The sequence below is a fragment of the Schistocerca nitens genome, chromosome 1 (genome assembly GCF_023898315.1).
Source record: "Schistocerca nitens isolate TAMUIC-IGC-003100 chromosome 1, iqSchNite1.1, whole genome shotgun sequence".
Lineage (NCBI taxonomy): Eukaryota > Metazoa > Arthropoda > Insecta > Orthoptera > Acrididae > Schistocerca > Schistocerca nitens.
This window is the reverse complement of record NC_064614.1, coordinates 1,054,485,566-1,054,507,916: the sequence shown is the minus strand read 5'-3', so window position 1 is coordinate 1,054,507,916 and position 22,351 is coordinate 1,054,485,566. Positions and strand designations below refer to the sequence as shown.

The 22,351-nt window shown below is 37.6% G+C and overlaps 1 long non-coding RNA gene across 1 annotated transcript in view; it reads left to right on the top strand.

The window, feature by feature from the left end:
• The window catches only part of LOC126197325 (uncharacterized), a 29,781-nt gene extending 10,379 nt beyond the window's left edge, over positions 1–19,402 (top strand). The window contains exons 2-3 of the long non-coding RNA XR_007539698.1: positions 1,752–4,353; positions 19,384–19,402. This is a non-coding gene — a long non-coding RNA (uncharacterized LOC126197325). The remainder of the gene's footprint in view (positions 1–1,751; positions 4,354–19,383) is intronic.
• Positions 19,403–22,351: the final 2,949 nt, after the last annotated feature.

Below are 22,351 nucleotides of genomic sequence, written 5' to 3'. Positions count from 1 at the left end.
GAGTTAAAAACCTGAGTGAGGTGAAGTTGATGTTAAATTTTTTAGAGGTGGTATAATACAAGGTTGAAGAATGGTGCAGAGAAGATAAAAGAAGGTTGTGTCAGTGTAGTGGTTAATGTTTATATGAGGAAATAAAACAGTACCCCAGAGAAAATGTTAAAAAGTTAGGAATGAGGTGTGGTAGTGAAGAGGTGTGATTCAGTGAAGGCTAATTGCTGACAAAATAGAGTTTGGTGGTGAATGGTTTGTGAACTATGTTGCCCTTGTATGGCTTGCTTACAAGATTTGAGTTTGGACAGTTAGTGATACGGTGATTTAGTAGTGTGTGTGACTTGACGAAATGATAATCCATAGAGGTGAATATGTATTGTCCCAGGGAGTAAAATATCGTTTGAAGTTGGTAGACAGATGTACGAATAGAAGACCAATCAAATAATAACGCACTTTGGATGAGGTAGCGAGGATGAGAGAATTTAGAGCGAGTATAGAAAGGAAAAAAGAGAAAAAATGGATGTTTGTTCGATTGTTATGAAAGAAATTTTGTTCCCCCTGTAGATTGATCCCCTAAAAATTAGGATAGTTGATAAGGTTTTATAGGTTTATTCTCAAAATATTTGGAATGTTGGTGATGTGTATGAGCTGAAAACACTGAAAAGTGAGTATTTTGTGAGAATGGAGTTTAAAATGTATGAGGTGGAGATTCCCATTGCCCAGGCAATTCTTGGTCCTTGGATGTCCCTTGTGTGAGTTGGTAGCATGTTGGAGATAAGAATGTAAATGATGGAGTAGGTATTGGTGCAGTTGACACGCGGTGTATGGAAGAGTAGGAGGAGACCTGAGTTTAGCAGAAATGTGGATGATTTAATATATTTGTTTGCGAGTTAATCGTAGGTGCCCTGTGAAAAGAGGGAAGTCTGACTGAAGGTAGTATATCCAAGAGTAGAGTGAGTGATGATGTGATGATAAAGGCAATGCGGGTACAGTGTGTAAAAGAGAGATTGGAACTGAGAATGAGTCCCAAGAGTTCTTAGAGGTAAATGAACATAGGTGTGGTTGGAGTGTATAGATGTAAGAAACAATGACTAGCAAGTTGGTAATGTTTGAGACCTGTTATAAAATATGATCGTGAGAGTTGCATTATTGAGATTTTGGAGTTTTGTCTGAGCCAGGTGATGAGAGTAAAACCCGTGACTGTTTTTATTAGGAAGAGAGTAGATGGTGTTCGAAGACCCTAATGCAGATGCTGAGAGAGAAGGAGAGTCTGTTGTTGTAGTGAAAGTTGCAGTATATGTAAGGTGTACAGAAAGTGTAATTGATGGCCCTTCCCATTGAGGTATAGATGCTGATTGTTGTTTGGAACGAGAGGCTCCCACTAAAATCCAACATTATAGAAATTATGTTAATTTACGATGTGTATCGAAATGATGTAGATACCTGATGTGAGGTGAAATTTTAGGATGGAGGTGTGTGTGTGTGAGGACGTGGCCCATTCCCAAGCAATAGAATTAGTTATTTCAGTTTGTGTGGTAGAGAATAATGATAGTGAGGAAGTATTTATGTGTGACGGGATAAGAAGTTTTATTGGTACCCCTATTAGGCAAATGAGTTGTACTGATGTTGAGAACAGGAAATATTGAAAATGTAGATGATGAAGGTGGAACTTGATGTTGGTAATGGAGAGTGGGTTTCTGGAGTGTGATTGTGTTAGTATTAAAATTTGTAGATGTTACAAAGAGTCCAATTGTGGAGAGCTTATTAGCTATTGTGAAGTGAAATACAGTGAAGACTAGTAAATAAAGAGACTTGAGCGACCCTTGGTTATTGATAAGATTGTAAAGAAGGTTTATATTGTGTCTGGTTATTTTGTTTGTCGTGGCTTAGTGTAAAAGAATTTACCCTTTGAGATGTGTTATGGAGGTAGACAGGAGTAGGAAGTACAGTCCCTTAATATTTAGAATACGAGAGGAAATGATATAGTGGAGACATCTAAAGTATGAGAGAGTGTGTACGAAGTAGTTGGTATGTGCGTGATGTGGAGGTTTATGAAATTGGAGTAATGTGACAATTAGAAATGATGAAGGTAATGAAGTAGTGATGTTCTGGTTTTAGAAAGAATGGAGTAACCAATGGTGAATGGTTTGAAGTAGAGTTAAAAACCGGAGTGAGGTGAAGTTGATGTTAAATTTTTTAGAGGTGGTATAATACAAGGTTGAAGAATGGTGCAGAGAAGATAAAAGAAGGTTGTGTCAGTGTAGTGGTTAATGTTTATATGAGGAAATAAAACAGTACCCCAGAGAAAATGTAAAAAAGTTAGGAATGAGGTGCGGTAGTGAAGATGTGTGATTCAGTGAAGGCTAATTGCTGACAAAATAGAGTTTGGTGGTGAATGGTTTGTGAACTATGTTGCCCCTGTACGGCCTGCCTACAAGATTTGAGTTTGGACAGCTAGTGATACGGTGATTTAGTAGTGTGTGTGACTTGACGAAATGATAATCCATAGAGGTGAATATGTATTGTCCCAGAGAGTAAAATATCGTTTGAAGTTGGTAGACAGATGTACGAATAGAAGACCAATCAAATAATAACTCACTTTGGATGAGGTAGCGAGGATGAGAGAATTTAGAGCGAGTATAGAAAGGAAAAAAGAGAAAAAATGGATGTTTGTTCGATTGTTATGAAAGAAATTTTGTTCCCCCTGTAGATTGATCCCCTAAAAATTAGGATAGTTGATAAGGTTTTATAGGTTTATTCTCAAAATATTTGGATTGTTGGTGATGTGTATGAGCTGAAAACACTGAAAAGAGAGTATTTTGTGAGAATGGAGTTTAAAATGTATGAGGTGGAGATTCCCATTGCCCAGGCAATTCTTGGTCCTTGGATGTCCCTTGTGTGAGTTGGTAGCATGTTGGAGATAAGAATGTAAATGATGGAGTAGGTATTGGTGCAGTTGACACGCGGTGTATGGAAGAGTAGGAGGAGACCTGAGTTGAGCAGAAATGTGGATGATTTAATATATTTGTTTGCGAGTTAATCGTAGGTGCCCTGTGAAAAGAGGGAAGTCTGACTGAAGGTAGTATATCCAAGAGTAGAGTAAGTGATGATGTGTTGATAAAGGCAATGCGGGTACAGTGTGTAAAAGAGAGATTGGAACTGAGAATGAGTCCCAAGAGTTCTTAGAGGTAAATGAACATAGGTATGGTTGGAGTGTATAGATGTAAGAAACAATGACTAGCAAGTTGATAATGTTTGAGACCTGTTATAAAATATGATCGTGAGAGTTGCATTATTGAGATTTTGGAGTTTTGTATGAGCCAGGTGATGAGAGTAAAACCCGTGACTGTTTTTATTAGGAAGAGGGTAGGTGTTCGAAGACCCTAATGCAGATGCTGAGAGAGAAGGAAAGTCTGTTGTTGTAGTGAAAGTTGCAGTATATGTAAGGTGTACAGAAAGTGTAATTGATGGCCCTTCCCATTGAGGTATAGATGCTGATTGTTGTTTGGAACGAGAGGCTCCCACTCAAATCCAACATTATAGAAATTATGTTAATTTACGATGTGTATCGAAATGATGTAGATACCTGATGTGAGGTGAAATTTTAGGATGGAGGTGTGTGTGGGTGTGAGGACGTGGCCCATTCCCAAGCAATAGAATTAGTTATTTCAGTTTGTGTGGTAGAGAATAATGATAGTGAGGAAGTATTTATGTGTGACGGGATAAGAAGTTTTATTGGTACCGCTATTAGGCAAATGAGTTGTACTGATGTTGAGAACAGGAAATATTGAAAATGTAGATGATGAAGGTGAAACTTGATGTTGGTAATGGAGAGTGGCTTTCTGGAGTGTGATTGTGTTAGTATTAAAATTTGTAGAAGTTACAAAGAGTCCAATTGTGGAGAGGTTATTAGCTATTGTGAAGTGAAATACAGTGAAGACTAGTAAATAAAGAGACTTGAGCGACCCTTGGTTATTGATAAGATTGTAAAGAAGGTTTATATTGTGTCTGGTTATTTTGTTTGTTGTGGCTTAGTGTAAAAGAATTTACCCTTTGAGATGTGTTATGGAGGTAGAAAGGTGTAGGAAGTACAGTCCCTTAATATTTAGAATACGAGAGGAAATGATATAGTGGAGACATCTAAAGTATGAGAGAGTGTGTACGAAGTAGTTGGTATGTGCGTGATGTGGAGGTTTATGAAATTGGAGTAATGTGACAATTAGAAATGATGAAGGTAATGAAGTAGTGATGTTCTGATTTTCGAAAGAATGGAGTAACCGATGGTGTATGGTTTGAAGTAGAGTTAAAAACCTGAGTGAGGTGAAGTTGATGTTAAATTTTTTAGAGGTGGTATAATACAAGGTTGAAGAATGGTGCAGAGAAGATAAAAGAAGATTGTGTCAGTGTAGTGGTTAATGTTTATATGAGGAAATAAAACAGTACCCCAGAGAAAATGTAAAAAAGTTAGGAATGAGGTGTGGTAGTGAAGAGGTGTGATTCAGTGAAGGCTAATTGCTGACAAAATAGAGTATGGTGGTGAATGGTTTGTGAGCTATGTTGCCCCTGTACGGCCTGCTTACAAGATTTGAGTTTGGACAGCTAGTGATACGGTGATTTAGTAGTGTGTGTGACTTGACGAAATGATAATCCATAGAGGTGAATATGTATTGTCCCAGAGAGTAAAATATCGTTTGAAGTTGGTACACAGATGTACGAATAGAAGACCAATCAAATAATAACTCACTTTGGATGAGGTAGCGAGGATGAGAGAATTTAGAGCGAGTATAGAAAGGAAAAAAGAGAAAAAATGGATGTTTGTTCGATTGTTATGAAAGAAATTTTGTTCCCCCTGTAGATTGATCCCCTAAAAATTAGGATAGTTGATAAGGTTTTATAGGTTTATTCTCAAAATATTTGGAATGTTGATGATGTGTATGAGCTGAAAACACTGAAAAGAGAGTATTTTGTGAGAATGGAGTTTAATATGTATGAGGTGGAGATTCCCATTGCCCAGCCAATTCTTGGTCCTTGGATGTCCCTTGTGTGAGTTGGTAGCATGTTGGAGATAAGAATGTAAATGATGGAGTAGGTATTGGTGCAGTTGACACGCTGTGTATGGAAGAGTAGGAGGAGACCTGAGTTGAGCAGAAATGTGGATGATATAATATATTTGTTTGCGAGTTAATCGTAGGTGCCCTGTGAAAAGAGGGAAGTGTGACTGAAGGTAGTATTTCCAAGAGTAGAGTGAGTGATGATGTGTTGATAAAGGCAATGCGGGTACAGTGTGTAAAAGAGAGATTGGAACTGAGAATGAGTCCCAAGAGTTCTTAGAGGTAAATGAACATAGGTGTGGTTGGAGTGTATAGATGTAAGAAACAATGACTAGCAAGTTGGTAATGTTTGAGACCTGTTATAAAATATGATCGTGAGAGTTGCATTATTGAGATTTTGGAGTTTTGTATGAGCCAGGTGATGAGAGTAAAACCCGTGACTGTTTTTATTAGGAAGAGAGTAGAAGGTGTTCGAAGACCTTAATGCAGATGCTGAGAGAGAAGGAAAGTCTGTTGTTGTAGTGAAAGTTGCAGTATATGTAAGGTGTACAGAAAGTGTAATTGATGGCCCTTCCCATTGAGGTATAGATGCTGATTGTTGTTTGGAACGAGAGGCTCCCACTCAAATCCAACATTATAGAAATTATGTTAATTTACGATGTGTATCGAAATGATGTAGATACCTGATGTGAGGTGAAATTTTAGGATGGAGGTGTGTGTGTGTGAGGACGTGGCCCATTCCCAAGCAATAGAATTAGTTATTTCAGTTTGTGTGGTAGAGAATAATGATAGTGAGGAAGTATTTATGTGTGACGGGATAAGAAGTTTTATTGGTACCCCTATTAGGCAAATGAGTTGTACTGATGTTGAGAACAGGAAATATTGAAAATGTAGATGATGAAGGTGAAACTTGATGTTGGTAATGGAGAGTGGCTTTCTGGAGTGTGATTGTGTTAGTATTAAAATTTGTAGAAGTTATAAAGAGTCCAATTGTGGAGAGGTTATTAGCTATTGTGAAGTGAAATACAGTGAAGACTAGTAAATAAAGAGAGACTTGAGCGACCCTTGGTTATTGATAAGATTGTAAAGAAGGTTTATATTGTGTCTGGTTATTTTGTTTGTTGTGGCTTAGTGTAAAAGAATTTACTCTTTGAGATGTGTTATGGAGGTAGAAAGGTGTAGGAAGTACAGTCCCTTAATATTTAGAATACGAGAGGAAATGATATAGTGGAGACATCTAAAGTATGAGAGAGTGTGTACGAAGTAGTTGATATGTGCGTGATGTGGAGGTTTATGAAATTGGAGTAATGTGACAATTAGAAATGATGAAGGTAATGAAGTAGTGATGTTCTGGTTTTCGAAAGAATGGAGTAACCAATGGTGTATGGTTTGAAGTAGAGTTAAAAACCGGAGTGAGGTGAAGTTGATGTTAAATTTTTTAGAGGTGGTATAATACAAGGTTGAAGAATGGTGCAGAGAAGATAAAAGAAGGTTGTGCCAGTGTAGTGGTTAATGTTTATAAGAGGAAATAAAACAGTACCCCAGAGAAAATGTAAAAAAGTTAGGAATGAGGTGTGGTAGTGAAGAGGTGTGATTCAGTGAAGGCTAATTGCTGACAAAATAGAGTATGGTGGTGAATGGTTTGTGAACTATGTTGCCCCTGTACGGCCTGCCTACAAGATTTGAGTTTGGACAGCTAGTGATACGGTGATTTAGTAGTGTGTGTGACTTGACGAAATGATAATCCATTGAGGTGAATATGTATTGTCCCAGAGAGTAAAATATCCTTTGAAGTTGGTAGACAGATGTACGAATAGAAGACCAATCAAATAATAACTCACTTTGGATGAGGTAGCGAGGATGAGAGAATTTAGAGCGAGTATAGAAAGAAAAAAGAGAAAAAATGGATGTTTGTTCGATTGTTATGAAAGAAATTTTGTTCCCCCTGTAGATTGATCCCCTAAAAATTAGGATAGTTGATAAGGTTTTATAGGTTTATTCTCAAAATATTTGGATTGTTGGTGATGTGTATGAGCTGAAAACACTGAAAAGAGAGTATTTTGTGAGAATGGAGTTTAAAATGTATGAGGTGGAGATTCCCATTGCCCAGGCAATTCTTGGTCCTTGGATGTCCCTTGTGTGAGTTGGTAGCATGTTGGAGATAAGAATGTAAATGATGGAGTAGGTATTGGTGCAGTTGACACGCGGTGTATGGAAGAGTAGGAGGAGACCTGAGTTGAGCAGAAATGTGGATGATTTAATATATTTGTTTGCGAGTTAATCGTAGGTGCCCTGTGAAAAGAGGGAAGTCTGACTGAAAGTAGTATATCCAAGAGTAGAGTGAGTGATGATGTGTTGATAAAGGCAATGCGGGTACAGTGTGTAAAAGAGAGATTGGAACTGAGAATGAGTCCCAAGAGTTCTTAGAGGTAAATGAACATAGGTGTGGTTGGAGTGTATAGATGTAAGAAACAATGACTAGCAAGTTGGTAATGTTTGAGACCTGTTATAAAATATGACCGTGAGAGTTGCATTACTGAGATTTTGGAGTTTTGTATGAGCCAGGTGATGAGAGTAAAACCCGTGACTGTTTTTATTAGGAAGAGAGTAGAAGGTGTTCGAAGACCCTAATGCAGATGCTGAGAGAGAAGGAAAGTATGTTGTTGTAGTGAAAGTTGCAGTATATGTAAGGTGTACAGAAAGTGTAATTGATGGCCCTTCCCATTGAGGTATAGATGCTGATTGTTGTTTGGAACGAGAGGCTCCCACTCAAATCCAACATTATAGAAATTATGTTAATTTATGATGTGTATCGAAATGATGTAGATATCTGATGTGAGGTGAAATTTTAGGATGGAGGTGTGTGTGTGTGAGGACGTGGCCCATTCCCAAGCAATAGAATTAGTTATTTCAGTTTGTGTGGTAGAGAATAATGATAGTGAGGAAGTATTTATGTGTGACAGGATAAGAAGTTTTATTGGTACCCCTATTAGGCAAATGAGTTGTACTGATGTTGAGAACAGGAAATATTGAAAATGTAGATGATGAAGGTGAAACTTGATGTTGGTAATGGAGAGTGGCTTTCTGGAGTGTGATTGTGTTAGTATTAAAATTTGTAGAAGATATAAAGAGTCCAGTTGTGGAGAGGTTATTAGCTATTGTGAAGTGAAATACAGTGAAGACTAGTAAATAAAGAGAGACTTGAGCGACCCTTGGTTATTGATAAGATTGTAAAGAAGGTTTATATTGTGTCTGGTTATTTTGTTTGTTGTGGCTTAGTGTAAAAGAATTTACCCTTTGAGATGTGTTATGGAGGTAGAAAGGTGTAGGAAGTACAGTCCCTTAATATTTAGAATACGAGAGGAAATGATATAGTGGAGACATCTAAAGTATGAGAGAGTGTGTACGAAGTAGTTGGTATGTGCGTGATGTGGAGGTTTATGAAATTGGAGTAATGTGACAATTAGAAATGATGAAGGTAATGAAGTAGTGATGTTCTGGTTTTCGAAAGAATGGAGTAACCGATGGTGTATGGTTTGAAGTAGAGTTAAAAACGTGAGTGAGGTGAAGTTGATGTTAAATTTTGTAAAGGTGGTATAATACAAGGTTGAAGAATGGTGCAGAGAAGATAAAAGAAGGTTGTGTCGGTGTAGTGGTTAATGTTTATATGAGGAAATAAACCAGTACCCCAGAGAAAATGTAAAAAAGTTAGGAACGAGGTGTGGTAGTGAAGAGGTGTGATTCAGTGAAGGCTAATTGCTGACAAAATAGAGTTTGGTGGTGAATGGGTTGTGAACTATGTTGCCCCTGTATGGCTTGCCTACAAGATTTGAGTTTGGACAGTTAGTGATACGGTGAATTAGTAGTGTGTGTGACTTGACGAAATGATAATCCATAGAGGTGAATATGTATTGTCCCAGAGAGTAAAATATCCTTTGAAGTTGGTAGACAGATGTACGAATAGAAGACCAATCAAATAATAACTCACTTTGGATGAGGTAGCGAGGATGAGAGAATTTAGAGCGAGTATAGAAAGGAAAAAAGAGAAAAAATGGATGTTTGTTCGATTGTTATGAAAGAAATTTTGTTCCCCCTGTAGATTGATCCCCTAAAAATTAGGCTAGTTGATAAGGTTTTATAGGTTTATTCTCAAAATATTTGGAATGTTGGTGATGTGTATGAGCTGAAAACACTGAAAAGAGAGTATTTTGTGAGAATGGAGTTTAAAATGTATGAGGTGGAGATTCCCATTGCCCAGGCAATTCTTGGTCCTTGGATGTCCCTTGTGTGAGTTGGTAGCATGTTGGAGATAAGAATGTAAATGATGGAGTAGGTATTGGTGCAGTTGACACGCTGTGTATGGAAGAGTAGGAGGAGACCTGAGTTGAGCAGAAATGTGGATGATTTAATATATTTGTTTGCGAGTTAATCGTAGGTGCCCTGTGAAAAGAGGGAAGTCTGACTGAAGGTAGTATATCCAAGAGTAGAGTGAGTGATGATGTGTTGATAAAGGCAATGCGGGTACAGTGTGTAAAAGAGAGATTGGAACTGAGAATGAGTCCCAAGAGTTCTTAGAGGTAAATGAACATAGGTGTGGTTGGAGTGTACAGATGTAAGAAACAATGACTAGCAAGTTGGTAATATTTGAGACCTGTTATAGAATATGATCGTGAGAGTTGCATTATTGAGATTTTGGAGTTTTGTATGAGCCAGGTGATGAGAGTAAAACCCGTGACTGTTTTTATTAGGAAGAGAGTAGAAGGTGTTCGAAGACCCTAATGCAGATGCTGAGAGAGAAGGAAAGTCTGTTGTTGTAGTGAAAGTTGCAGTATATGTAAGGTGTACAGAAAGAGTAATTGATGGCCCTTCCCATTGAGGTATAGATGCTGATTGTTGTTTGGAACGAGAGGCTCCCACTCACATCCAACATTATAGAAATTATGTTAATTTACGATGTGTATCGAAATGATGTAGATACCTGATGTGAGGAGAAATTTTAGGATGGAGGTGTGTGTGTGTGAGGACGTGGCCCATTCCCAAGCAATAGAATTAGTTATTTCAGTTTGTGTGGTAGAGAATAATGATAGTGAGGAAGTATTTATGTGTGACGGGATAAGAAGTTTTATTGGTACCCCTATTAGGCAAATGAGTTGTACTGATGTTGAGAACAGGAAATATTGAAAATGTAGATGATGAAGGTGAAACTTGATGTTGGTAATGGAGGGTGGCTTTCTGGAGTGTGATTGTGTTAGTATTAAAATTTGTAGAAGTTACAAAGAGTCCAATTGTGGAGAGGTTATTAGCTATTGTGAAGTGAAATACAGTGAAGACTAGTAAATAAAGAGACTTGAGCGACCCTTGGTTATTGATAAGATTGTAAAGAAGGTTTATATTGTGTCTGGTTATTTTGTTTGTTGTGGCTTAGTGTAAAAGAATTTACCCTTTGAGATGTGTTATGGAGGTAGAAAGGTGTAGGAAGTACAGTCCCTTAATATTTAGAATACGAGAGGAAATGATATAGTGGAGACATCTAAAGTATGAGAGAGTGTGTACGAAGTAGTTGGTATGTGCGTGATGTGGAGGTTTATGAAATTGGAGTAATGTGACAATTAGAAATGATGAAGGTAATGAAGTAGTGATGTTCTGGTTTTCGAAAGAATGGAGTAACCGATGGTGTATGGTTTGAAGTAGAGTTAAAAACGTGAGTGAGGTGAAGTTGATGTTAAATTTTGTAAAGGTGGTATAATACAAGGTTGAAGAATGGTGCAGAGAAGATAAAAGAAGGTTGTGTCGGTGTAGTGGTTAATGTTTATATGAGGAAATAAACCAGTACCCCAGAGAAAATGTAAAAAAGTTAGGAACGAGGTGTGGTAGTGAAGAGGTGTGATTCAGTGAAGGCTAATTGCTGACAAAATAAGAGTTTGGTGGTGAATGGTTTGTGAACTATGTTGCCCCTGTATGGCTTGCCTACAATATGTGAGTTTGGACAGTTAGTGATACGGTGATTTAGTAGTGTGTGTGACTTGACAAAATGATAATCCATAGAGGTGAATATGTATTGTCCCAGAGAGTAAAATATCCTTTGAAGTTGGTAGACAGATGTACGAATAGAAGACCAATCAAATAATAACTCACTTTGGATGAGGTAGCGAGGATGAGAGAATTTAGAGCGAGTATAGAAAGGAAAAAAGAGAAAAAATGGATGTTTGTTCGATTGTTATGAAAGAAATTTTGTTCCCCCTGTAGATTGATCCCCTAAAAATTAGGCTAGTTGATAAGGTTTTATAGATTTATTCTCAAAATATTTGGAATGTTGGTGATGTGTATGAGCTGAAAACACTGAAAAGAGAGTATTTTGTGAGAATGGAGTTTAAAATGTATGAGGTGGAGATTCCCATTGCCCAGGCAATTCTTGGTCCTTGGATGTCCCTTGTGTGAGTTGGTAGCATGTTGGAGATAAGAATGTAAATGATGGAGTAGGTATTGGTGCAGTTGACACGCTGTGTATGGAAGAGTAGGAGGAGACCTGAGTTGAGCAGAAATGTGGATGATTTAATATATTTGTTTGCGAGTTAATCGTAGGTGCCCTGTGAAAAGAGGGAAGTCTGACTGAAGGTAGTATATCCAAGAGTAGAGTGAGTGATGATGTGTTGATAAAGGCAATGCGGGTACAGTGTGTAAAAGAGAGATTGGAACTGAGAATGAGTCCCAAGAGTTCTTAGAGGTAAATGAACATAGGTGTGGTTGGAGTGTATAGATGTAAGAAACAATGACTAGCAAGTTGGTAATGTTTGAGACCTGTTATAAAATATGACCGTGAGAGTTGCATTATTGAGATTTTGGAGTTTTGTATGAGCCAGGTGATGAGAGTAAAACCCGTGACTGTTTTTATTAGGAAGAGAGTAGAAGGTGTTCGAAGACCCTAATGCAGATGCTGAGAGAGAAGGAAAGTCTGTTGTTGTAGTGAAAGTTGCAGTATATGTAAGGTGTACAGAAAGTGTAATTGATGGCCCTTCCCATTGAGGTATAGATGCTGATTGTTGTTTGGAACGAGAGGCTCCCACTCAAATCCAACATTATAGAAATTATGTTAATTTACGATGTGTATCGAAATGATGTAGATATCTGATGTGAGGTGAAATTTTAGGATGGAGGTGTGTGTGTGTGAGGACGTGGCCCATTCCCAAGCAATAGAATTAGTTATTTCAGTTTGTGAGGTAGAGAATAATGATAGTGAGGAAGTATTTATGTGTGACGGGATAAGAAGTTTTATTGGTACCCCTATTAGGCAAATGAGTTGTACTGATGTTGAGAACAGGAAATATTGAAAATGTAGATGATGAAGGTGAAACTTGATGTTGGTAATGGAGGGTGGCTTTCTGGAGTGTGATTGTGTTAGTATTAAAATTTGTAGAAGATATAAAGAGTCCAATTGTGGAGAGGTTATTAGCTATTGTGAAGTGAAATACAGTGAAGACTAGTAAATAAAGAGAGACTTGAGCGACCCTTGGTTATTGATAAGATTGTAAAGAAGGTTTATATTGTGTCTGGTTATTTTGTTTGTTGTGGCTTAGTGTAAAAGAATTTACCCTTTGAGATGTGTTATGGAGGTAGAAAGGTGTAGGAAGTACAGTCCCTTAATATTTAGAATACGAGAGGAAATGATATAGTGGAGACATCTAAAGTATGAGAGAGTGTGTACGAAGTAGTTGGTATGTGCGTGATGTGGAGGTTTCTGAAATTGGAGTAATGTGACAATTAGAAATGATGAAGGTAATGAAGTAGTGATGTTCTGGTTTTCGAAAGAATGGAGTAACCGATGGTGTATGGTTTGAAGTAGAGTTAAAAACGTGAGTGAGGTGAAGTTGATGTTAAATTTTGTAAAGGTGGTATAATACAAGGTTGAAGAATGGTGCAGAGAAGATAAAAGAAGGTTGTGTCAGTGTAGTGGTTAATGTTTATATGAGGAAATAAACCAGTACCCCAGAGAAAATGTAAAAAAGTTAGGAACGAGGTGTGGTAGTGAAGAGGTGTGATTCAGTGAAGGCGAATTGCTGACAAAATAGAGTTTGGTGGTGAATGGTTTGTGAACTATGTTGCCCCTGTATGGCTTGCCTACAATATTTGAGTTTGGACAGTTAGAGATACGGTGAATTAGTAGTGTGTGTGACTTGACGAAATGATTATCCATAGAGGTGAATATGTATTGTCCCAGAGAGTAAAATATCCTTTGAAGTTGGTAGACAGATGTACGAATAGAAGACCAATCAAATAATAACTCACTTTCGATGAGGTAGCGAGGATGAGAGAATTTAGAGCGAGTATAGAAAGGAAAAAAGAGAAAAAATGGATGTTTGTTCAATTGTTATGAAAGAAATTTTGTTCCCCCTGTAGATTGATCCCCTAAAAATTAGGCTAGTTGATAAGGTTTTATAGATTTATTCTCAAAATATTTGGAATGTTGGTGATGTGTATGAGCTGAAAACACTGAAAAGAGAGTATTTTGTGAGAATGGAGTTTAAAATGTATGAGGTGGAGATTCCCATTGCCCAGGCAATTCTTGGTCTTAGGATGTCCCTTGTGTGAGTAGGTAGCATGTTGGAGATAAGAATGTAAATGATGGAGTAGGTATTGGTGCAGTTGACACGCTGTGTATGGAAGAGTAGGAGGAGACCTGAGTTGAGCAGAAATGTGGATGATTTAATATATTTGTTTGCGAGTTAATTGTAGGTGCCCTGTGAAAAGAGGGAAGTCTGACTGAAGGTAGTATATCCAAGAGTAGAGTGAGTGATGATGTGTTGATAAAGGCAATGCGGGTACAGTGTGTAAAAGAGAGATTGGAACTGAGAATGAGTCCCAAGAGTTCTTAGAGGTAAATGAACATAGGTGTGGTTGGAGTGTATAGATGTAAGAAACAATGACTAGCAAGTTGGTAATGTTTGAGACCTGTTATAAAATATGACCGTGAGAGTTGCATTATTGAGATTTTGGAGTTTTGTATGAGCCAGGTGATGAGAGTAAAACCCGTGACTGTTTTTATTAGGAAGAGAGTAGAAGGTGTTCGAAGACCCTAATGCAGATGCTGAGAGAGAAGGAAAGTCTGTTGTTGTAGTGAAAGTTGCAGTATATGTAAGGTGTACAGAAAGAGTAATTGATGGCCCTTCCCATTGAGGTATAGATGCTGATTGTTGTTTGGAACGAGAGGCTCCCACTCAAATCCAACATTATAGAAATTATGTTAATTTACGATGTGTATCGAAATGATGTAGATATCTGATGTGAGGTGAAATTTTAGGATGGAGGTGTGTGTGTGTGAGGACATGGCCCATTCCCAAGCAATAGAATTAGTTATTTCAGTTTGTGTGGTAGAGAATAATGATAGTGAGGAAGTATTTATGTGTGACGGGATAAGAAGTTTTATTGGTACCCCTATTAGGCAAATAAGTTGTACTGATGTTGAGAACAGGAAATATTGAAAATGTAGATGATGAAGGTGAAACTTGATGTTGGTAATGGAGAGTGGCTTTCTGGAGTGTGATTGTGTTAGTATTAAAAATTGTAGAAGATATAAAGAGTCCAATTGTGGAGAGGTTATTAGCTATTGTGAAGTGAAATACAGTGAAGACTAGTAAATAAAGAGACTTGAGCGACCCTTGGTTATTGATAAGATTGTAAAGAAGGTTTATATTGTGTCTGGTTATTTTGTTTGTTGTGGCTTAGTGTAAAAGAATTTACCCTTTGAGATGTGTTATGGAGGTAGAAAGGTGTAGGAAGTACAGTCCCTTAATATTTAGAATACGAGAGGAAATGATATAGTGGAGACATCTAAAGTATGAGAGAGTGTGTACGAAGTAGTTGGTATGTGCGTGATGTGGAGGTTTATGAAATTGGAGTAATGTGACAATTAGAAATGATGAAGGTAATGAAGTAGTAATGTTCTGGTTTTCGAAAGAATGGAGTAACCGATGGTGTATGGTTTGAAGTAGAGTTAAAAACGTGAGTGAGGTGAAGTTGATGTTAAATTTTGTAAAGGTGGTATAATACAAGGTTGAAGAATGGTGCAGAGAAGATAAAAGAAGGTTGTGTCAATGTAGTGGTTAATGTTTATATGAGGAAATAAAACAGTACCCCAGAGAAAATGTAAAAAAGTTAGGAACGAGGTGTGGTAGTGAAGAGGTGTGATTCAGTGAAGGCTAATTGCTGACAAAATAGAGTTTGGTGGTGAATGGTTTGTGAACTATGTTGCCCCTGTATGGCTTGCCTACAATATTTGAGTTTGGACAGTTAGAGATACGGTGAATTAGTAGTGTGTGTGACTTGACGAAATGATAATCCATAGAGGTGAATATATATTGTCCCAGAGAGTAAAATATCCTTTGAAGTTGGTAGACAGATGTACGAATAGAAGACCAATCAAATAATAACTCACTTTGGATGAGGTAGCGAGGATGAGAGAATTTAGAGCGAGTATAGAAAGGAAAAAAGAGAAAAAATGGATGTTTGTTCGATTGTTATGAAAGAAATTTTGTTCCCCCTGTAGATTGATCCCCTAAAAATTAGGCTAGTTGATAAGGTTTTATAGGTTTATTCTCAAAATATTTGGAATGTTGGTGATGTGTATGAGCTGAAAACACTGAAAAGAGAGTATTTTGTGAGAATGGAGTTTAAAATGTATGAGGTGGAGATTCCCATTGCCCAGGCAATTCTTGGTCCTTGGATGTCCCTTGTGTGAGTTGGTAGCATGTTGGAGATAAGAATGTAAATGATGGATTAGGTATTGGTGCAGTTGACACGCTGTGTATGGAAGAGTAGGAGGAGACCTGAGTTGAGCAGAAATGTGGATGATTTAATATATTTGTTTGCGAGTTCCCGTAGGTGCCCTGTGAAAAGAGGGGAGTCTGACTGAAGGTAGTATATCCAAGAGTAGAGTGAGTGATGATGTGTTGATAAAGGCAATGCGGGTACAGTGTGTAAAAGAGAGATTGGAACTGAGAATGAGTCCCAAGAGTTCTTAGAGGTAAATGAACATAGGTGTGGTTGGAGTGTATAGATGTAAGAAACAATGACTAGCAAGTTGGTAATATTTGAGACCTGTTGTAGAATATGATCGTGAGAGTTGCATTATTGAGATTTTGGAGTTTTGTATGAGCCAGGTGATGAGAGTAAAACCCGTGACTGTTTTTATTAGGAAGAGAGTAGAAGGTGTTCGAAGACCCTAATGCAGATGCTGAGAGAGAAGGAAAGTCTGTTGTTGTAGTGAAAGTTGCAGTATATGTAAGGTGTACAGAAAGAGTAATTGATGGCCCTTCCCATTGAGGTATAGATGCTGATTGTTGTTTGGAACGAGAGGCTCCCACTCAAATCCAACATTATAGAAATTATGTTAATTTACGATGTGTATCAAAATGATGTAGATACCTGATGTGAGGTGAAATTTTAGGATGGAGATGTGTGTGTGTGAGGACGTGGCCCATTCCCAAGCAATAGAATTAGTTATTTCAGTTTGTGTGGTAGAGAATAATGATAGTGAGGAAGTATTTATGTGTGACGGGATAAGAAGTTTTATTGGTACCCCTATTAGGCAAATGAGTTGTACTGATGTTGAGAACAGGAACTATTGAAAATGTAGATGATGAAGGTGAAACTTGATGTTGGTAATGGAGAGTGGCTTTCTGCAGTGTGATTGTGTTAGTATTAAAATTTGTAGAAGTTACAAAGAGTCCAATTGTGGAGAGGTTATTAGCTATTGTGAAGTGAAATACAGTGAAAACTAGTAAATAAAGAGACTTGAGCGACCCTTGGTTATTGATAAGATTGTAAAGAAGGTTTATATTGTGTCTGGTTATTTTGTTTGTTGTGGCTTAGTGTAAAAGAATTTACCCTTTGAGATGTGTTATGGAGGTAGAAAGGTGTAGGAAGTACAGTCCCTTAATATTTAGAATACGAGAGGAAATGATATAGTGGAGACATCTAAAGTATGAGAGAGTGTGTACGAAGTAGTTGGTATGTGCGTGATGTGGAGGTTTATGAAATTGGAGTAATGTGACAATTAGAAATGATGAAGGTAATGAAGTAGTGATGTTCTGGTTTTCGAAAGAATGGAGTAACCGATGGTGTATGGTTTGAAGTAGAGTTAAAAACGTGAGTGAGGTGAAGTTGATGTTAAATTTTGTAAAGGTGGTATAATACAAGGTTGAAGAATGGTGCAGAGAAGATAAAAGAAGGTTGTGTCAATGTAGTGGTTAATGTTTATATGAGGAAATAAAACAGTACCCCAGAGAAAATGTAAAAAAGTTAGGAACGAGGTGTGGTAGTGAAGAGGTGTGATTCAGTGAAGGCTAATTGCTGACAAAATAAGAGTTTGGTGGTGAATGGTTTGTGAACTATGTTGCCCCTGTATGGCTTGCCTACAATATTTGAGTTTGGACAGTTAGAGATACGGTGAATTAGTAGTGTGTGTGACTTGACGAAATGATAATCCATAGAGGTGAATATGTATTGTCCCAGAGAGTAAAATATCCTTTGAAGTTGGTAGACAGATGTACGAATAGAAGACCAATCAAATAATAACTCACTTTGGATGAGGTAGCGAGGATGAGAGAATTTAGAGCGAGTATAGAAAGGAAAAAAGAGAAAAAATGGATGTTTGTTCGATTGTTATGAAAGAAATTTTGTTCCCCCTGTAGATTGATCCCCTAAAAATTAGGCTAGTTGATAAGGTTTTATAGGTTTATTCTCAAAATATTTGGAATGTTGGTGATGTGTATGAGCTGAAAACACTGAAAAGAGAGTATTTTGTGAGAATGGAGTTTAAAATGTATGAGGTGGAGATTCCCATTGCCCAGGCAATTCTTGGTCCTTGGATGTCCCTTGTGTGAGTTGGTAGCATGTTGGAGATAAGAATGTAAATGATGGAGTAGGTATTGGTGCAGTTGACACGCTGTGTATGGAAGAGTAGGAGGAGACCTGAGTTGAGCAGAAATGTGGATGATTTAATATATTTGTTTGCGAGTTAATCGTAGGTGCCCTGTGAAAAGAGGGAAGTCTGACTGAAGGTAGTATATCCAAGAGTAGAGTGAGTGATGATGTGTTGATAAAGGCAATGCGGGTACAGTGTGTAAAAGAGAGATTGGAACTGAGAATGAGTCCCAAGAGTTCTTAGAGGTAAATGAACATAGGTGTGGTTGGAGTGTATAGATGTAAGAAACAATGACTAGCAAGTTGGTAATGTTTGAGACCTGTTATAAAATATGACCGTGAGAGTTGCACTATTGAGATTTTGGAGTTTTGTATGAGCCAGGTGATGAGAGTAAAACCCGTGACTGTTTTTATTAGGAAGAGAGTAGAAGGTGTTCGAAGACCCTAATGCAGATGCTGAGAGAGAAGGAAAGTCTGTTGTTGTAGTGAAAGTTGCAGTATATGTAAGGTGTACAGAAAGAGTAATTGATGGCCCTTCCCATTGAGGTATAGATGCTGATTGTTGTTTGGAACGAGAGGCTCCCACTCAAATCCAACATTATAGAAATTATGTTAATTTACGATGTGTATCGAAATGATGTAGATATCTGATGTGAGGTGAAATTTTAGGATGGAGGTGTGTGTGTGTGAGGACGTGGCCCATTCCCAAGCAATAGAATTAGTTATTTCAGTTTGTGAGGTAGAGAATAATGATAGTGAGGAAGTATTTATGTGTGACGGGATAAGAAGTTTTATTGGTACCCCTATTAGGCAAATGAGTTGTACTGATGTTGAGAACAGGAAATATTGAAAATGTAGATGATGAAGGTGAAACTTGATGTTGGTAATGGAGAGTGGCTTTCTGGAGTGTGATTGTGTTAGTATTAAAATTTGTAGAAGATATAAAGAGTCCAATTGTGGAGTGGTTATTAGCTATTGTGAAGTGAAATACAGTGAAGACTAGTAAATAAAGAGAGACTTGAGCGACCCTTGGTTATTGATAAGATTGTAAAGAAGGTTTATATTGTGTCTGGTTATTTTGTTTGTTGTGGCTTAGTGTAAAAGAATTTACCCTTTGAGATGTGTTATGGAGGTAGAAAGGTGTAGAAAGTACAGTCCCTTAATATTTAGAATACGAGTGGAAATGATATAGTGGAGACATCTATAGTATGAGAGAGTGTGTACGAAGTAGTTGGTATGTGCGTGATGTGGAGGTTTATGAAATTGGAGTAATGTGACAATTAGAAATGATGAAGGTAATGAAGTAGTGATGTTCTGGTTTTCGAAAGAATGGAGTAACCGATGGTGTATGGTTTGAAGTAGAGTTAAAAACCTGAGTGAGGTGAAGTTGATGTTAAATTTTGTAAAGGTGGTATAATACAAGGTTGAAGAATGGTGCAGAGAAGATAAAAGAAGGTTGTGTCGGTGTAGTGGTTAATGTTTATATGAGGAAATAAAACAGTACCCCAGAGAAAATGTAAAAAAGTTAGGAACGAGGTGTGGTAGTGAAGAGGTGTGATTCAGTGAAGGCTAATTGCTGACAAAATGGAGTTTGGTGGTGAATGGGTTGTGAACTATGTTGCCCCTGTATGGCTTGCCTACAAGATTTGAGTTTGGACAGTTAGTGATACGGTGAATTAGTAGTGTGTGTGACTTGACGAAATGATAATCCATAGAGGTGAATATGTATTGTCCCAGAGAGTAAAATATCCTTTGAAGTTGGTAGACAGATGTACGAATAGAAGACCAATCAAATAATAACTCACTTTGGATGAGGTAGCGAGGATGAGAGAATTTAGAGCGAGTATAGAAAGGAAAAAAGAGAAAAAATGGATGTTTGTTCGATTGTTATGAAAGAAATTTTGTTCCCCCTGTAGATTGATCCCCTAAAAATTAGGCTAGTTGATAAGGTTTTATAGGTGTATACTCAAAATATTTGGAATGTTGGTGATGTGTATGAGCTGAAAACACTGAAAAGAGAGTATTTTGTGAGAATGGAGTTTAAAATGTATGAGGTGGAGATTCCCATTGCCCAGGCAATTCTTGGTCCTTGGATGTCCCTTGTGTGAGTTGGTAGCATGTTGGAGATAAGAATGTAAATGATGGAGTAGGTATTGGTGCAGTTGACACGCTGTGTATGGAAGAGTAGGAGGAGACCTGAGTTGAGCAGAAATGTGGATGATTTAATATATTTGTTTGCGAGTTAATCGTAGGTGCCCTGTGAAAAGAGGGAAGTCTGACTGAAGGTAGTATATCCAAGAGTAGAGTGAGTGATGATGTGTTGATAAAGGCAATGCGGGTACAGTGTGTAAAAGAGAGATTGGAACTGAGAATAAGTCCCAAGAGTTCTTAGAGGTAAATGAACATAGGTGTGGTTGGAGTGTATAGATGTAAGAAACAATGACTAGCAAGTTGGTAATATTTGAGACCTGTTATAGAATATGATCGTGAGAGTTGCATTATTGAGATTTTGGAGTTTTGTATGAGCCAGGTGATGAGAGTAAAACCCGTGACTGTTTTTATTAGGAAGAGAGTAGAAGGTGTTCGAAGACCCTAATGCAGATGCTGAGAGAGAAGGAAAGTCTGTTGTTGTAGTGAAAGTTGCAGTATATGTAAGGTGTACAGAAAGAGTAATTGATGGCCCTTCCCATTGAGGTATAGATGCTGATTGTTGTTTGGAACGAGAGGCTCCCACTCAAATCCAACATTATAGAAATTATGTTAATTTACGATGTGTATCGAAATGATGTAGATACCTGATGTGAGGAGAAATTTTAGGATGGAGGTGTGTGTGTGTGAGGACGTGGCCCATTCCCAAGCAATAGAATTAGTTATTTCAGTTTGTGTGGTAGAGAATAATGATAGTGAGGAAGTATTTATGTGTGACGGGATAAGAAGTTTTATTGGTACCCCTATTAGGCAAATGAGTTGTACTGATGTTGAGAACAGGAAATATTGTAAATGTAGATGATGAAGGTGAAACTTGATGTTGGTAATGGAGGGTGGCTTTCTGGAGTGTGATTGTGTTAGTATTAAAATTTGTAGAAGTTACAAAGAGTCCAATTGTGGAGAGGTTATTAGCTATTGTGAAGTGAAATACAGTGAAGACTAGTAAATTAAGAGACTTGAGCGACCCTTGGTTATTGATAAGATTGTAAAGAAGGTTTATATTGTGTCTGGTTATTTTGTTTGTTGTGGCTTAGTGTAAAAGAATTTACCCTTTGAGATGTGTTATGGAGGTAGAAAGGTGTAGGAAGTACAGTCCCTTAATATTTAGAATACGAGAGGAAATGATATAGTGGAGACATCTAAAGTATGAGAGAGTGTGTACGAAGTAGTTGGTATGTGCGTGATGTGGAGGTTTATGAAATTGGAGTAATGTGACAATTAGAAATGATGAAGGTAATGAAGTAGTAATGTTCTGGTTTTCGAAAGAATGGAGTAACCGATGGTGTATGGTTTGAAGTAGAGTTAAAAACCTGAGTAAGGGAAGTTGATGTTAAATTTTGTAAAGGTGGTATAATACAAGGTTGAAGAATGGTGCAGAGAAGATAAAAGAAGGTTGTGTCAGTGTAGTGGTTAATGTTTATATGAGGAAATAAAGCAGTACCCCAGAGACAATGTAAAAAAGTTAGGAATGAGGTGTGGTAGTGAAGAGGTGTGACGAAGTGAGGGCTAATTGCTGACAAAATAAGAGTTTGGTGGTGAATGGTTTGTGAACTATGTTGCCCCTGTATGGCTTGCCTACAATATTTGAGTTTGGACAGTTAGAGATACGGTGAAATAGTAGTGTGTGTGACTTGACGAAATGATTATCCATAGAGGTGAATATGTATTGTCCCAGAGAGTAAAATATCCTTTGAAGTTGGTAGACAGATGTACGAATAGAAGACCAATCAAATAATAACTCACTTTGGATGAGGTAGCGAGGATGAGAGAATTTAGAGCGAGTATAGAAAGGAAGAAAGAGAAAAAATGGATGTTTGTTCAATTGTTATGAAAGAAATTTTGTTCCCCCTGTAGATTGATCCCCTAAAAATTAGGCTAGTTGATAAGGTTTTATAGATTTATTCTCAAAATATTTGGAATGTTGGTGATGTGTATGAGCTGAAAACACTGAAAAGAGAGTATTTTGTGAGAATGGAGTTTAAAATGTATGAGGTGGAGATTCCCATTGCCCAGGCAATTCTTGGTCCTTGGATGTCCCTTGTGTGAGTTGGTAGCATGTTGGAGATAAGAATGTAAATGATGGAGTGGGTATTGGTGCAGTTGACACGCTGTGTATGGAAGAGTAGGAGGAGACCTGAGTTGAGCAGAAATGTGGATGATTTAATATATTTGTTTGCGAGTTA